A 17,793-nucleotide genomic window follows, 5' to 3' on the forward strand; every position below is an offset into this window, starting at 1 on the left:
CTGGTCTGGTCATTAAATTGTTTATTTACAATTGAAAAAAAAAAAACAGTTTATTTACAGTGAAGAAGAAACAAATTTACACGTGAAAAAACAAAATAAAAGCATTTAAAGGTGAAAAGAAAACAAAAACTATTTAGAGGGGAAGAAATAAAAAGTATTTACAGGTTAAAAGAAACAAAAAATTATTTTCAGCCGAAGAAGAAAAGAAAAAGCATTCACAGGCAAAGAAAAAATTAGAAAAAATGTTTGCATTGAAGAAACAAAAAGAAGTGTGGACTAGAAAAAAAAAAAACTATTTGCAGGTGGAGAAAAACAAGATACTAACAAGTAATGAATCCACCAAAAGTATTTACAGGTGAAGAGACTCTGAATGAAGACTGAACAGGTGAAAAAGAAAAAAAGTACTAACAGCGGAATTGTTGCACAAGCCGTGATCACCGTTGCAGAAAAAATACCAAGAAAATGCCGAGCCCTTGTGAGCGTGTGCCTCGCGGCCACCGCTGAGCGCCGTTGGCACGTGCAGTAGCTTTAGTAAAAAAAAAAAAACTTCAGGGCTATTATAAGTCGAAAAGACACCCTGCTTGGAAGAGGTCACCGCAGCCGCATTCCCTAGAAGTCATTATGGATAATTGGAGAAATGGCTACCAGTGCGCCACTCCTTCCCGTGACGACTTGCAGATCCAGCCACCGCTGCCTCCAGTCAATGATAAGGAGCACGGTAGAAGTCTACAATGCTCAGGAAGACTTTGCATCCACCACTCGCCGCAACGAAGACGACGACCTCTTCGATGCATATGACGACTACTATGGCACCGCAACTATGCAAATAAGCAATGATACTGAAACTTAACTGTGTCCAGCAATGCTCACCTACAACCGCTTCGCCATTCGAGTATTGCGCCTGAATGCAAGCTTCCCGAATTTTTTTTACAGGTGAATGAGAAAAACAAACAAATTTGTGAAATTCAGTTTACATCACGCAAGGTTTCACTGTATTCAGTTTCTTCTCATTACCTTCTGGTAAACACCTTAAGTAGAAAGTGTATCCTCGTAAGGCAATGAAACCGTAGCGCAGTTGCCGTCAGGGCAGCAGAATGCTCTGGGCAGCCAATCTTTGGCACATCGCCCATTGACCAGCGAATTTCTGCCGCCGCTTTAGCACGCAAACGTGTTACGCTGAATCCGTGAGTTAGCTTGTTTGCTCCGTCGTCGTCTTTGCTGTTGACTGCATCGTGCCCAGAATGGGAGACAGTCCACAACGCAGGACGAAGCTGTCTGCGGCGAGGGCCGGGCAAGCGCGGGAAGGACGGCGCGGCCGGCTGCGGCTATCACGCCTCGACGGACAGCGCCACACTTTCCCTGGTGTCATCGGTGCACAAGGAAGTCACGCGTGGCCGAGGAAATGCGCCGCGGTACTCACACCTTCCCATTCTAGCCACCTTAACCGCGAGAGACATTTGGGATTTCAAATGCCATTTCTAGCACACTCGCACGCGGAGTCTTCGATCCGCAATAAAAAAATACAATACTTCGGTACCTAAAACAAACAAAAATATTTTTGTTTGTGGAACTTTGTTCAATGCTCATTTACTTAAAATATGAAATCAACATATTTAATTTTCATATTCTCAAAACCAGTGGGACAGTTGAAAAAAAAAAAAAGCTACGCAAGACAGTGGCCACATTAGACTCAAAACTGGTGTCTTCTAATTTGATATCATTTTACTGCCTTAGACTGCTCCTAAATTTGATCGTTGTATTGTACGAAAAGGGAACATGGTGACAACAGCGCCACTACAGCACGTCAAGCAATTGTGAAAGCTTTCAAATGCCATCTAAATTGTAGTGTGGCATGGCGAATTCTGAATGGCATTCGAAGCACCCCATGTGAGTCAAATGACATGCGGACCCTAGTGTAGCCGGGGTATTAGGAAATCTAAATGTCTATGTCTGGTGTAATGTTCATACTTGTCAACATTGTTGAACAAGAACCAGAGATTAAGCAAATATGAGGCAGAAAATCAATACATGAGTGATATTTGGAGTGTTCCTTTATTCAAAATATACAGATGCTTGCTTTTTGCAAAGCAAATAAAATACTGCATCAACTGCAGAAAACTGTTGCCTGCTGTTGCCAGCGCTACCTCCTGGTGTCATTTAAGGAATCAAACGGCAATGGCGACGAAAGGTTCCACTACATAGGATTCACGTTCTGCTTGGAACGCTCGTGCAGTAGGGTATCGTGGATCAATAAATGTAGTAGGGTGCCTCAATTCACGTGCGTCTCCGCTGTACGGCAGCGCTGGCATTGAGGTACCCAACTTGGAGCAGGGAAACGCAGTAAATTTAAATTGTCTTGAGCAAACTTCTGGCGTGTTATCTTGGAAGGAACGAGACGGGAGAGGAACAGCATGAGTGAACGGGAAAGGCAAGGGATGCATTCATTGCCAGGGGCGACAGTCGACTGTCGTCTTGCATTGACATTTGCAACGAAAGAAGCAGATATGGCGTTAATTTTTTGTTTTGTGCATACCATAATCGACATTTTATGGTGACATCACCTCACATTGGCTGCACTCATGTGTAAAGTTGCTTACTTACTCTTCCGGCGAAATCTGTTTGCCATAGTGGATTTTTTAGCTCAATGTATGTGAGCAAACAACAGGAAAGTGGTAAAAAAACTACGGAAATATCATTTTGAGGCTGGTAGAAAAAAACACATTTTCACTGTCAGCTGAAAAAGGCAGTGGACAGCGAGCGATTTAAGGACTAAAAATGGCTCAGATATTCATTGCCAAAAGCAGTTTATCTAGGCAACACAGGCATTTTAGGTAAGGGCTAGGGTGACCCCCTTGGGAGTTCACTAACTCCCAGGGACATCCCAAAAAGAAAAAAGATTTTCCTGGGGTGCCCTAAATTAACCGTTTAGGGAACACACTGGGACACACAAAATGGGACACAAACATGCAAAGTAGGACAAAAAAGGACTTGCTTGGGATGTCTCTGCAAAGAAACCATGTACAAAGAAAATTTTCTATTGACATTTCAAAATTGCGAAGTGTAAAATTTTGTCAAAATTTTCGGTTCAGTCGGTGAATTCCTCATCCACCTCACACTTTTGTTTTTTTTTTTCTTGTTTTCGCGAGCAGCCACTGCTCCACAAAGTACCGGCTGTGTAGCATGACGAAACGAGGACATCGCTGCCTTTTCTACAGCCTTCAATGTTACCTGCTCCTGGGCTGGTCCGTTCTCAGTCAGGCTGCCTGTATAAAAGATGCCACGGGAAAACAGCAATGAGGTAAGAAAAAAACGTCGCCAGCGTAAGTGGGTCCCTTAGTGTGCACGTGTGATTTTGCACATTTGCTGAGTAGAACGCTAAAATGCTGTGTCATGCAAGCAAGGTGATTAGGTTCTAGGCAGTAATTTTACTTTCTAATTAGCAAAACTAAGAGGAACTAGCTTTTACTTGGGTATAAAGAGGGAAGTGAAAGGTAGATATTAAACAGATTATGCTTTGTGTGCTGGCTCGTTGCGCAATGACTTACTTGTCTGGAAGAATTGAAAATGTCGAATGTGTGCTGTTCACAGTGCCAAATAATTGGCACCACCACCACAAGGCTTTGAACCGCGCGGCGGCGACAACGCCATATTTGAGGTTGCACTCCGCCGTGTTGGCAGCGTGTTTCCCGATTTCAAAACGTGGTTTGCAGCGTGGTGCTGGCAAGAACGTTCGTGTGGGAGGGTGTTCTTTCTGCGTGAATCGTGGGCTTGCAAATGCCTTGTCTTAACGAGTAGCTAGCATTGTTTTCGCTTCGGAATTCCGGACTGCGCTTGTCTCCTACAACCGCAGACCCGAAGCAGGCGGCACGACAAAATGAAGTGCGACGGGTATTCTTTTTTCTTTTTTTTTTGCTGTTTCGAAGCAACGGCTAGGGCAGTGCTTGAAGATGGTCTGTCTTCATTCGATGAATTCCCAAAGAAGTTATCGATGATATGGCTAATCAGTACCAAATCTGTTGGAGCCCGTTTCAGGTGGGCCTAGGGATGATAGGCGTTGGAACTTTCACCTCGCAGCTCATGACATGTTTGAAACATTATGCAGTTGCTTAAAATGTTCACATTAAGGTAGCCGGCGTACTTTATGGATGAGCCGAAGCTGAGCTGAGCTTATGGATGAGCTGAGCGCCATACTGGGCGCTCAGTCTCAACATGGGCTACTTCAAGTGTTGAGGTGAACGCGCACGTGCATATGATGTCGCTTCTCAGGCAATTGCAGGCATCCAATTCTCCTTTGTCGCCTTCAACTGTTCTCTAATGACCAAGCGTGTTATGTGATCAGATGCTAAAGCTTGACGCTGGGTACATAGTTTGGCTACTTCGAAAACAGTGCAAAGACTAGAGCTTGACTTTGGGCTAGTTGGGTACAAATGACACCTTAGGAAACGGTGCGAAAAACTTGGACAGAAAGGGCAAACAGACACGAGCGCTGACAAGCAACTGGTGACATTTTATTAGAATTGGCAATAAATAGAACGAAACAACGTAATCATACGCCAGTGCGAGAAAGAAAAGCGAAATAAGCAAAGCTTAAAAAAGTGGCATCGGCTATAAAAGGTGATAAAACCAGGGGTGAGACAGCTGTGCATATTGCGCAGATTTGATACAAATTTGTTTTCTTGTGCCAGGCTGCTCCAAAAGCTTGCAAATTGTAAAAATTGTGCCAAACTGCTCCAAAACAACCCGAGAGCCAAGGATTTTAACGCTCCGTCAGTTTCAGTGGGGAAAAATGCTTACTGACGGCATAATTTTCCAGCACCCCCAAGGTGATGCTGTTTGTAAAGGTTTGATTGATCATTAAATAAGAAACCTGCATAAAATTGTCCCTTAGGTAGTTCTTTCGAAAGTCACAACGTTGGGTGGCTAATGTTATATTCTGCGCGTTTTTAAAGTTTTTTCATCGAAAACCATTGCTAAGTCCGGTAGAAAAAATACTTATGTGTACTGAGGCATCAAACAACTTGTGCAGGTTGATGAAAAAATGGAAATTTTTGGAGCGCCGTATCTCCAGAACGACATTACTGGGCGCCGCCATCCTGGTGTGGTGAAGATGTGAAAACGTGGCCGCAGGGCGAAGCAGTTGCTTGTGGTTCAGGCAGAGTACTCTTCGCCGATTTCTACCTTGGTTGTAGTTATGGGGGTGGCTGGGTTTACATTTAGTCGTTTGATCTGTTGCGGAACTCGAAGGACAGGAGTTAATCAATAATGACATGGCGCCCGCGAATTCGCCGTGTTCCGGCATTGAGTGTGAGGCCGGTGCGTGCTTAAAGCGAAATTTCGGACTCATTGTGGTGTTATAAACGCTGAGTTACTGCTGCCTTTGACAGCGAATTTGCGAGCGACGGCAATGGGACGATCAACGCTGCAAAAGTAGTGGTGCAGGCTACATCGCCACAAAATGTTCAAGCAGTGTCCGATAGCGGGACGGGCTATTATTTCACGCTAGAAATAATGGTTCATTTATCCGAAGGGAAATTTAATGCCAAGAGGGAGGTGGCTAGACATACCAACGTTACTCAAATTACGATAGTAGTGAACGTGCACCTTGGGGATTGAAGTGGGAGGACTGGTGGGGTGCGACGACTGTCACTTGCTTAGTGCAACTTTTGCTGTAATTCTACACTTGCGCTTAAAGCCGAGTCTGGGATTGCAAAAATAGCAATTTCTGCACTCAGATGGTAATAAAAATGCATTACAATTGCTTAGTTTTTCAGTTCGATATTTTCTATGCATAGAGCCTAAGAATTTAAAAATGATTTACAAAAAGGAAGTGTAGTTCTTACCTTGTGATACTCTGGTAGAAAAAACTTTATTGGAGAACTGTTTCAGTGTTATGTACAGCATCCCAAATTTTTAATAACATAGCGGGAGCGACGCCCATGTCAGCGCCTTATCACGGTGTTCAGCAGCAACATAGGTGAGAGTGCACGCAAGCGCATAGATAGGACCATCTGCTGTATGAATGTCGTCTCCTACGCCGTTTTCTTGAGAGTGGTACACCCCCTGCGATTGCATCTGAATGACTTTGTGCCCCATGCTGCTTAGCTACCTTTGGCAGTAGGGAAACGGCCTTGCAAGATGAGAAAAACAGGGTGTGTTGCCCTGAGAAGAACAGCGGAGTAGACGACGCTCCCACAACAGACAGTTCTATGCGCGTGCACGTACCCTCGCCTATTCTGCCGGTGAACACCGTGATAAGGCGCTGGCATGCCGATCGGTCAGCTCTCGCTATATTATTAAAAATTTGGGAAGCTGTACGTTCAAAACATCATAAAGTGCACAACCCCCCCCCCTGAGGTGCCAAAAATTTGATTTTTTAGGCTCCAAAGGTGACATAAGGAATGTCGTTCTTCTGCTCCAAATCAAGTTTCTTCTGCTCCAAAATCGAGATATCACTGCTCCAAAAACTGCTCCCAAATCTGATTCAGCTGTCTCACCCCTGTAAAACACACAAACATTCTTTTCATCTGGCCAGATATGCAATCTCCCGCTCAAGGAGTGCTGCGGAAGGTGAACTCATGCATCCCTCCCCCTTAATGCTTATAACTGAAGCCTCAAAGATTTCGTGGGATCGGGCGTCACGGTACCGTTTTAAGATGCGGGTTTCGTTAAGCTTGGGGTAGCAGTCTTTGCAATTCTTGCAGTGTAAGACAAGATTGCTCCCTGTTCCTGTGTGCATGTTGTATGGGCGCTCATGAAGACGGTCGTTAACGCACCTGTCACTCTGGCCCACATAGACAGTACGAAAGTGGGATCTCGTGTACTAGACAGTCCACGCATTTAACATACTTTTTTTCGGGCTTTGTCGCACACTTAGCCCTGGGGTCCTTTCCATCATTGACCATGGTGCACAAGGTGGCTAGTTTGTTGGGCGCTGAAAAAACGGCACTCCTGCCTTGTTGCCTATCTTCTTCAGGGGGTGTGAAACACCGTGTACGTAAGGGATAGCGTTGAGGTTGCGCCTGGCATTCTCTTGAGACTTTTTTGTAGCCGAGTTTGAACTCGCCTATTTCAAAATGGACTCCACTGAGCTGCACAGCAATGGGGGGAGATACCTTGCCGAAGTGAGTTTGCTGACCTGGCTATCCAAGCTCTTCGTCATCGTGTGAAGGCAGGACCTAGTCGCTGCGTTTTGAATGGCTGCCACGGCAATCCCACGTTTCACCACCTTAGAGTGCGCCGAACTGAACAGCAGCAGTCCTTTTTGTGAACATGGAGAATATTGCCAACACACGTGACTGCCGAAGCTTTATTCCAGGTCTAGGAATCGCAGCTTCTCGTCTTCTGGCCTCTCGCTCGTCAATGTGAAGGAAAACTGATGAAAATGCCTCCAGAAGCTTGTATCCTTTGTTCAACGGGCTTTCACAGTCCTTGAATAGCCTTTCAAATACAACATAGCGAAACATTCGTACGGCTTCCAGGTCAGGAATTATGGGCTGCAGACGCCTTTCAAATACAGCAAGAAGAAGGTTGCTGAGCATGGGTGCTCAGGAGCGAGGAGCTTATGCACACTCCCTCTCGCTGAAGGAACAGCTTGTTGCTGTGCATTACAAAAGTGGACTGCAGGTAAAATGCTAGCCCTTCTAGGAAGGATTCCGTACCGATGCTGCACTCGTTTTGGAATTTTGTGTTGCCGAACACGTCGATGGCCTCTCTCACCACTTCCAAAACGAAGGCATGAGGAAGTAGTAGAACATGTCTTAAAGGTCCACCGATTAGCCACTCTGATGGTCAGAGGGCTGCGTCAGAGAGACGATAACGTATGCAGGGACAAACTAGAGCACTCTTTGTCACTTGTTTCTGCGCTGCTTTTGAAGTGGCCAAAGTGTGTTACATAATCTTGTTCAGCTTATAGTTTCCGCTTCGTTTTTACTGAAAGGAAAACACTTTAAAATCATCAGTGGGATCTTTGTTGTCGCCACCATACCTAATTTTATCACGTACTTACCTCGCGATGGTTTTCACCCAGACCTTGTGCGTAATTGTTCTGCTTCATTAGTAGCTTAAATGGACTACTTTCATGCGTTCAACACAGAACACTGTCGCCAGAGCACTTCACCATCTTTTATACTCCTCAAGAAGCATGCAACATGCCTGGGTGGCGCGGTAAAACCAGCTCTTCATCTCGCACGCCACCAACATATCAAATATCCTTGCAGGCTTGGGTGAAGAAATTTTCTCAACTCGAGCCACAGTTGTTTCTAGCAACGCAGGAAATAAGGAAATCAGTGCGCGGTGATGACGCCGAGATAGCTAGAAATCTCGGAAACAGACTGGGTTATGCACACCACTGGCTACGCCTGTCAAACCGTTGGACAGTTGCATTCATCGCAAGAAATCGTACCATTTTCAAGCACCGCCCTGGCCTTTGCTTCGAAACAGCAAAAGAAAAAAAATACCCAGCGCACTTGCTTTCAATGTTCGGCCTGCTTCGAGTCTGCAGTTGTAGGACACGTGCACAGCACATCTGGAATTTCGCAGCGAAAACAATGCTGACTAGTTACGACAAGGCATTCTCAAACCCAGGAATCACGCAGAAAAAACACCGTCCACGCGAACGTTTTTGCCAGCACCATGCCGCAAACCACGTTATGTGTCGGGGAAACACGCGGCCCGCGCAGCGGAGTGCAAATTCAAATATGGCATCGTCGCCGCCGCGCAGGTAGCGTCGCCACGCGGTCCAAAGCCCTGTGAATAGACCCTATAAGTTGTGTCTATGCCTCGTGTAATCCATACACATTTCTTGAAATAAGCAAGCGCAAGAATATTTAAGGTAACATAGCTAAGTGTTTAAATTTTTTGCTGAAGGTCTCGCAGTGCTAGTGGCAGCAGCACTCCATTCGTAAAATACTGTGCATTTCATTTTAGAGCGCACGCCCCCACTGACTTGGCGGTAATGCAAAAATTTATCTGTTGCCTGTTGCACATAAAATACATGGCAGAAAATGCCAGTAATAATGCTCAAGGCTGGTATCCGGAAGCAACGGTACGACACCTGCATCGCCTCTGGCGATTCGCCTCGGGCGAAACGACTTGGCAGAACTCCACCGCGGCGAGATCTCGGATTGTCGCCCCTGGCTGCGGAGCAGCCGAACGTCGACAGAGCCACAACCACCCTGGGCGGAGTGACCGAGCGACAGCATCACCAGGAAGCCTGGCGTGAACGTCGAACTCCGGAAACCTCGAGCAACCACAGGCCGCTAGCCACACTTGGCGCAGCTAAAGTGGGTGAGTCTCCTCATTTCTTTCCCCGCTGCCACTGTTGCGTCAGAGCTGTGTGTGGGCCAGAGATAGCTGATTAAAGGGCTAACATGTCTGGCGAGGAGGATTACGAGAGTGTAAGTGGCGGTAGCGACATACAAAGTGAGGTGCTTTCAGAGGGCCAGATGGAGTACAATTTGAAAATGGCAAGGGAGCGCCGAAAAACGCTAAAACTGGAACTCGCTCTTGCGAATAGGGCCTCTCGATCGCATGAGCCCAGCCCAGCTGGCAGTGCGTCTCCGCACGGTAGGAACAATGGTTTGCGGTACCATGCGAAAATGCTGGCAGGCGCATTTCCAAAATTCCCCACGGACGCGGAAGTACCGATATGGTTCGAATTGGTTGAAAGCAGACTCTTGGCATACGAAGTCCCTAAGGAGTTCTGGGTGTTTGTGTTTGAGACGGTCGGATTTTACTTCTTGCAGGCGCTTTGCGCTATCGGCTATGCCGAGTGCCCTTCTAAGATCCACCACTTGGGCCCATTCTCGTTTGTAGGTACTCTGTACCTTCGGCTATGCCGAGAGTTTTGACGAGTAACCCCATTTTATGTATGTATTGTAAATTTCTCTTGTAAATAGTACTGCCTATAAACTCCAAGTTATACGGTACCCAAGCCTTCGTCTCATGGCTACCGGAGACCAGCAACCACCGAACCCATCGACTCCTCGGTGGCTGCCTCCGGCGGCTTAACAGATCCACGGCCGCACCGGCGAACATCTCGTCTGGTCCTCATCGGCTGATGGCGGTACCAGCGGATCTACCTTTGGGGGAGGAGTGCGAAAGAAAACTTTACTGGCTTTACAGGAAGTTGAGCCCCAGTGCAGTACTACAGGTTAGCTTAGTTCACCTGGGCATCTTTAACATCTCATACACAGGCATCTGTGTTGTTGTGCATATACCAATGGCGTATGGTTTGACACATGGAGTCGCAGTTCTAATGCTACTCACTACACAGCGTATCTTTGATGGAGACATGCTGTGCCTCCTTGGGTGTTACCCAGCAGTGGTCTTTCAAGTGGCCATGGTGATGAATGGCCACGCCAGCATTGACCGCACAATTGAGCCAGCGGGAACGCAGCAAAGACGACAAAAAAGAGAGGCTTGCGCGTGAGTGATCGCGGAAGGTGAAATGACAACGGCTGGAACCCAAGCGGCGGAACAGGGTGCGGTTACGTGGAAACGGCTGCGTGGGATGCCTGGTCCGCAGGCCACCTTGAACAAGACCGTCGTTACCCCCCGCCAAGGCTCAAGATTGCGTCTAGGTGCCGTCATCGTGGCACTGGTGCGCCGACTACTGACGCTCCAGGCTGGCTGTTGTGTGCTGCCGTTCCTGCAGTCGGGGCCGCTAGAAGACATCGCAACGGAACGTGAGCCCACTTGCTTATCGGGCATTGCCCTCTGACTTTCCGAACTGCCAGACTGTATTGTGTACCTTCGAACTGTTGAATGTACTTCCGTGTAAACCAAAACTGTCCTGTCTATAACCTCCCGCCGTCTTGTGCACGTCCTCCATCCTGTTAATATAGCCGTCAGCGTGTTAACCAGCGTTCGTCTCTCTGCCTGCGTGGTACTTAGCCCATTCATAACAGCCATATTGAAATATTCAAATGTAATAAGTGTAGCAGAAGGGCAGTGAAGCATCTCAAGAAATGGTGCAGTGATGGTGGGCGAAACAATGATTCATTACTTTCAGCGCTGCCAAGCGAAGCAGACTACATTGAAGGGCAAAAGCCCTTCAGTGTACTGTGCTGCAGGGAAATGTGTTAGGCAGGTGCCCAACATGGATGATTAGTAAAGACAAACAGAAAAGTTGCCTCATAAAGTGAGCGTCCCGTCCCTTGACAGGTAATCAATTACGCGAGCAACAAGTAGGTCTCATATAGAACTTGTCTGATTATATTGTCATGTCTACTTTCCGATTCTGTCATCACATTTACTTAAAGCTTCCTGTATTGAAGATGCATTTGTTATCCTCTTCATCAATGGGCAAAGCAAAAACAATCGTTTCTTACCAATTTCTTTCTCCATTGGAGGGACTGAAGGGTTTGCTGAAGGGCCAGTTGGTACATTGTACTACGAAGAAAAACAGCGCAAAAGACGGGACGAAGTGAAGAACTACAAACCACAGGCGTAGACGAACAACTGAGTGCTTTATTGCAGCAGGAACATATATGTAAAGAACAAAAGCAGATATCGCAATGAAATACGATAGCCCGCGACAAAAACGTAATCCACCACGAGCATTTACGGCGTAAGATGTTCATAACAAGTAGAGTATTTCCTTCTCCAATTTCCTTTCCTTTGCCTTATTCAATGGTAATTCATAGTTTGAATGATCGCATGTGCTGTCCGTGTCATCACTCCCGTATTGAAGCAGGAGGGCACACCATTTTTTGGATTCCGACACCACAGCTCCTTGTCACTGTAAATGTCGAACTGGTGCTGCCAAACCGGCAGCTTCTTGAGGGCTTTTTCGCTGACATCCTGAAAGAACTTTTTCAGTGGAAACCTTTGATCTTGCCAGCCCAGCCCATCACCAGGCACCTGGCTTGTGCCTGTGGCGACAATGCCACTCTTTCAGTTGTCGCTCAGTGCCTCTTGGCTATATTTCTGATGTTTGGCCAGAATGTGTTATGCTGGTTTTCACTGAGCCATAGTTTATGTACTACAGCTAGACTGTTTTCCTTTTCGGAAATGCCACAGTGGCAAACCTGCCAGCTAAAAAGAAAGCAGTGCAAAGTATGGTGCCCGGAAACAGCTTCCATGCTGCTAAAGAGGCAATGGCATTTGAAGTAATTTGAAAGAAAACCGCCGTAAAATAGAACTTTCTCGTGCCGCGTTCGGAACGCAGCATATTTTTTAGCAAAGGAAAGCCAAGCGTATTTAACTGCAACCTCTAAAAGAAGCCAGAAGTGGAGGTTTGAAAGCTTTGACACCAGAAAAATGTGTATGGGTGAGAAATGGGAATGGCAGGGTGTACAGGTCCTCCAACGTGTAGAGGTCTTCCAACCTCATGTGCCTGCATCCAATAAGCACTGGCTGCTGGCTTGACAGGGTGTCTACCAACCTGGAAAACCAGGAATTTTCAGGGATCTTGAATAGTCTGGAAAAACTCAGGGAAAACTCGTGGAATTTGTGCTTCTATCAGGGAAAATTACTGTACTTTATAAAGGAAGAAAAATTCATGGTAATGTTGGCTCAAGTAACAGCATACCTGCCAACCTGGCGACTTGAAATGAGTAAAACCCGCAGGCCGGGGGGGGGGGGGGGGAAGGGTAGCGCATTTTTGTTAGAATTGTTTTTTTCATAGATTAACATTCCGCGACAAGCGTTCTCACAACCATAAGTTAAAAAAAAAGAACTCTTAGTCTTTCAGTCTTGAAGAGTAATGAGCAACAACAACACCGGGCAGGAGAGGAAACATTTATTGAGCACTGTACACTGGGCAACAATTTACTTTTGCAGTGACTTTGCCGTTGCTGACTTTGCTCGCTTGAGAAAGTTTTCCGTATAAGTTTGCTCAAAGCAAATTCTACTCTTGTGACCTTTCACCATCAGCGGGCTCTCAAGAGTTTTTTCACACACAGATGAGCGAAACTCCGAGTTTTGTTCACAGTAGTGCTGAATATTCTCTCGCATTCGGCATTGCTGTGGGGAATGGATAGGATGCCCAGCATAGCTAGCGAAATCCTGTGGAGCCTGAGCGATCCATCTACACCTCCAATGTTCCCCAGTTTTGCCCACTGCACGTCGCACCTGGGCTCATCCAGAATTTCTGGCGGAACTCTGTGTGCTTGTAGGCTGGCAAACTCCACTTCCAGTGCATCCATTGCCTCTTCTCTGGATTCGCCGCTCTGTTGGGGCAGGATAGCAGGGAATGCCGAAATAAAATGCCGCACACTGCTGAATGAAGCAGCAACCTCAGCCATCTTGAGGTTGACGTCTTCCTGTGGAAACTTGGGCCGAATGTAGCCACATGCTGCACTGAAGTATAGGCGAACGCAAGAAAAGAACTTCTCTTTTTCACTTGAGCTCAGGTTCTCAACTGCAGAGTAAGTTACGCTGCCAATGACTATGTCTTCATCAGCCTTCTGGTTTTCTGCCGCACTATATGCAGCGTCCACCAATGAATGGCATTCCTTCAGAACTGCAGGCCGCACAAATCTAGTGAGAAGATCCTCGAGAAGGCGATTTAAGAGGCCCCTCAGTACATGAATCTGAGGAGCCTGTTCCTGCAGAAGGCAGTTCGTCTTCTCAAAAAGCGGCACCACAGTCTGCAAGAAAAGGCAGCTTGCCCTGCTTAGCTCTGACGATAAGAAGAAAAAAATGCGCTCTTCCCGGGTCACATGGCTACTTTCGCTGGATCCTGCAGTCTCAAGTCTCAGCTTTTTCGCTTGGGGAGCAGAATTCCCACCTTTTCTTTTCAGCAGGAGTCCATCAGCGTTGGTGGTTTTTCTGAGGCCTGCAGCAGTGTTGGGAACGCTTGCAGCAGACTTTTTTGGGGTAGGTACAGGGTTTTGGGGAGTATGTTCAGAAGTTTTTGGAATGTGGTACGACTCCAAAAACAAGCTCTGATTATTTGACTTCTTTGTCTCTGCCAAAAAGAAGCTAAGGAGTGGCTTTCACTAGTCAAGCAGCCTCTTCAAACACTTCCTCACAGACAGCCAACGTGTCGGTGAATGCTTCAGCATCTTCCTCACCTCAATATCATGCATCTGTTGAAACTCCTTAAGTTGATCTTTTCGTTTCGAGCTTTTCTCCAGGTAAAAAAAAAGTCAACCAAAGCCTCATCAACCTTCACAGGAAGACATGAAGCTCCTTTTTGGGCGGCCAAGTTGGTGAGATTGCACGGGCAACCAACCCCAATCAAAGCTGGTTGAGCCTCTCTCAACACTGTAGCAATGCTGTTTTTTTTTGCCGACCATAACATTGGCATTGTCTGATGACATTGCCAACAGGTTTTCAAGGGGCAAATTCCGGGACTTCTCTCGTCCAGAATCACATTTCCGATCTTCTGACCAGTCGCTTCCCATTGTATAGTCCCGAGGCAAAGAAGGTTGCTCTCAACTTTACTGGTTTCTCTAACGAAATATGTCGCAACAATGGGGTAAAGCTGCGTATCCCTATTGTTGCTGCCATCCACAGCGATAGAAAATACCTGCTGTTTCAAGGCATTTAGTAGAGGAGTCGCCGCGTTGACAGCCATTTCCCGAATAATTGCCGTTGTCTTCGTTCGGGCACAGGCGTAGCGCTTGGCTTCTTCGCACTTTGGAAACATTTTCCGGAAGAGTGGTCCAGCGTGGTCGCTGACACTCGTGGGGATGTTGTGTTCAAGTGAAAACGCCGTGAAAAGGCATTCTGCCCGGATCACGCCGAAGTCACTATCGTTGCGCACAAAACCTGTCAGACTTGACTGGTTGTCCGCGGCTCGCACGTATCCCTGGTGCTTTTTCGGAGCGATGTGCACCTTGATGTCCGACTTGCCACCATGCGAAAGGTTCACATCACAGGCACACGTGGTGCAAAATCCAAACTTCTCTCCTTTCTTCGACGGCACGAAGCACGGAAATTCTGACGTGTACGACTTCAAAAACACTTGGTAGTACTGTCGCGGCTTCGAGGCCGCCATTGCACTGCGAAGCAACTAATCTAAAAACGTTCGAAGCAACTACCGCGGTCGTACCACAGGTCATACTGCATCGGACGCGGCAGTCATATACAAAGAGCGACGCAAACACGGTAGTCCTAACCGGCCCGACGGCCTGAGGCTTTGTCTGGTTATGGATTCGTAGCTGGCACTAAAAATACAACAGAAGTCGCAGCTTCTGCTGATGATGATAACAAGAACACGTATTGCCGTCTCGTGGCGGCGCAAGGTACCACAGTGTCGTTTTAATAGATGTTTCTGTTTTTTTTCGAAAATCCGTAAAATTTCAGGCAAGATTCGTAAAATCGTAAAACGGGTCGAAATTCATATTTTACGGAAAATTCGGAAGAGTTGGCAGGTATGAGTAACAGCAAGTCAAAAGTGGACAGCCCTCTGGAGCCATCAGTGGTGGCGCTGTCTGAAGTCACTGGTTCCAGTTAAAACTCGCTTCATACAGCTTGCAAGTCACCCCCCTCCTGACCTTCTGTGCGCTCCCCTTCTGTTCTGGCATGTTTCCCAGACTCCTAAAAAGCGGAAGGAAACAATGCACCCCGCGATATCTTGTGGCAGCATAAGGGAGTGTACAGGAGGACGGGGAGTAGTAGCTTTCATTCCTGCAGCCATCTACTGTGGTTTCTGGTTGACGCACGTTGCGAATCTTTGAGATGTGAATCTGGCGTAATAAAAAAGAAAAGCATTTATCCTAATTTTCAACTTTAAAAGTTCGCTGCTATGTTCAAAATGTACTCAATTTTAGCAGTTACTTCTAACTGCAAGCTGGCACTATATTCCGCTGCCTAGAAAGACAGCATGTTACAGCTCGGTAGCTTTCACTGCGTAGTGGAGTGTGGTTGAGGTGTTTTTGATTTCCAATGTGAATCCCAAATAAACTCTTTGCGCTCATCCTGCGCAGTGCTTTAATGCTAGAAGTGTAGCGGCGTTTCAGGGCACCTAACATGACGGTGTTCAAGATGCAGGTGCCCCTCATTCAAACAAAATAAACTCTTTGAAGCAGTGAAATACAGCACTGTGTCATTGAGCTGAGAACATGGCAGTACCATTTTACCATTTTTTTTACGATATTTCATTCACTGTAAATTTTACTGCCACTCTGTTATGTTTTCTTTTGGATGAGATAAAAATTACTGGATAGCATTCAAACTTTATTATGTCATACTTTATTTTATACAGTGCTTTTGAGAGGGTGACAGCAACTGGTGAAGTGGTGTCGGTCCATGTTGACATAAAACAGACTTTTGTCACTCAGGGAATTTGAAAATGTCAACTTGGTAGACACCCTGCTTGAGAACGAACTAAAATTTACAAATTTGACAAGGCTATTGTCTTTCAGCATCTATCTGCAGTCTCTATTGTTAGTTCTGATTGTGACGTAAACAAGGAACTTCCAACTCTTATACTGAGATCCCACACAACCAAGTGGCAGTAGCTCATTCTCGTGCCTCATTGCCGGTTTTCCAGGCTGCTGGTCAGCTGCTTGCACTAGCAGAAGTGTATTTAGCCAGGCCATGTTCTTTCATAACACAGTTGCAAAGCTGGGTTTTGTAGTTTTCGCACACACTTGTTTAGACTAGGCATAAAGTTTTCAAAAGGGAAGGCACTGTAGCCATGCAAGGATTCGTGAACTCGGTCACCATCTGCTGCTTGAACCAGGTAGTGAATGTTAAGGGAAACTGCATGCTCGCCGTGTGTGGCAGTGAATACTTTCACGAAATGAACCAACAGCTTCTGTGCATATTCCTAATTCTGGGCTGAAGTTGGGCTGCACAGCAGGCTCATGGTAGCATGCAAGTTCTCTACCAGGCGATTTGGTATTCTTGACTTCAGTACGGCAAGACCAGAATAAAGCAATACAGGGCAGAACTCGGAGGCCTTTTACATATCAATGTCAAAGTTCTTGGCTTTTGGTTCATTTCTGATCACACAGTGCTGAATCTTGGTGCTTGCACCTCACACAGTCTCTTGATTTTTTCGTATTCTGTAGCGCTTGTTGCCTTTTATCTGTAACAGCAGAATCTAACGTACTGCACCTAAGGTCTAAAGTACTAAGGTACTTTCTAAGGTACTAAGGTACCAAGTCTAAGGTACTTTCTGAATTAGGTCAATGGGTTGCTGTCTTAGAATAGTGTCAGTGTTGGGGTGCTCTTTCCGCTTTGCATTCCAAAAGCTAGCATCTGTTTCCAATGAAGCATTAATCTCAGGAAAGCACGCACAGTCAGTTCTTGCAATCCCTTTTGGTGGTACACTTAGGGCAGCTAAAGTATCTGCTGTGCCCCTTGATGCCCAAAACGTAAGACTTAGCAGGTGCATCACAGATTATTGCTGCAAGTTCTATGTGGGTCACTTGTTTCTGATAACAATACCTTGCTGCTAGGGGACTTTGAATTTCAAGACATCGGTGTGGAGCCTGAACGATGTTCATGTCTGTTATTATGGTACACTGAACCAATCTATGTAGGTGTCATTGGTTCAGTGCTGCCCAAGAACATCAGTGACTTATAGATTTAAAATAAAATTTGGAACACCTCTGCATTTGCGTGCAAATTGAATCAGTACAATGTTAGAGGTGCATCAAGAAACAGCAGCAGTTACTAATGATGTAATGAGCACAGAATCTAAAATATGCGTGGTGATTTTTATAAAACAGAATAATGTGCATACAGGGAGAGGGAACCATGTTTCACCATGTCTGAGCTGTTCAAAATGTGCTGTGGCTGTGGAGCGGGTGATGGTATTGGCCTTCTTGTCATGCTTGTTGTTCTTGGAAGGCAGATACCTTGTGTAATTTATTTCAGAGTTGATCTTTAGCT

General features: G+C 46.2%; 1 long non-coding RNA gene across 2 annotated transcripts in view; it reads left to right on the top strand.

Annotated features, from left to right (window-relative positions):
- Nucleotides 1-17,793, top strand: part of LOC144165246 (uncharacterized) — a 67,612-nt gene that overhangs the window by 6,051 nt on the left and 43,768 nt on the right. For both annotated transcript variants that reach the window (XR_013321420.1, XR_013321421.1), the window contains exons 2-3: nucleotides 3,150-3,298; nucleotides 9,098-9,285. This is a non-coding gene — a long non-coding RNA (uncharacterized LOC144165246). The remainder of the gene's footprint in view (nucleotides 1-3,149; nucleotides 3,299-9,097; nucleotides 9,286-17,793) is intronic.

The sequence above is a fragment of the Haemaphysalis longicornis genome, unplaced genomic scaffold (assembly GCF_048455015.1).
Source record: "Haemaphysalis longicornis isolate Haplotype H1 unplaced genomic scaffold, Haemaphysalis longicornis Haplotype H1 scaffold_14, whole genome shotgun sequence".
NCBI lineage: Eukaryota > Metazoa > Arthropoda > Arachnida > Ixodida > Ixodidae > Haemaphysalis > Haemaphysalis longicornis.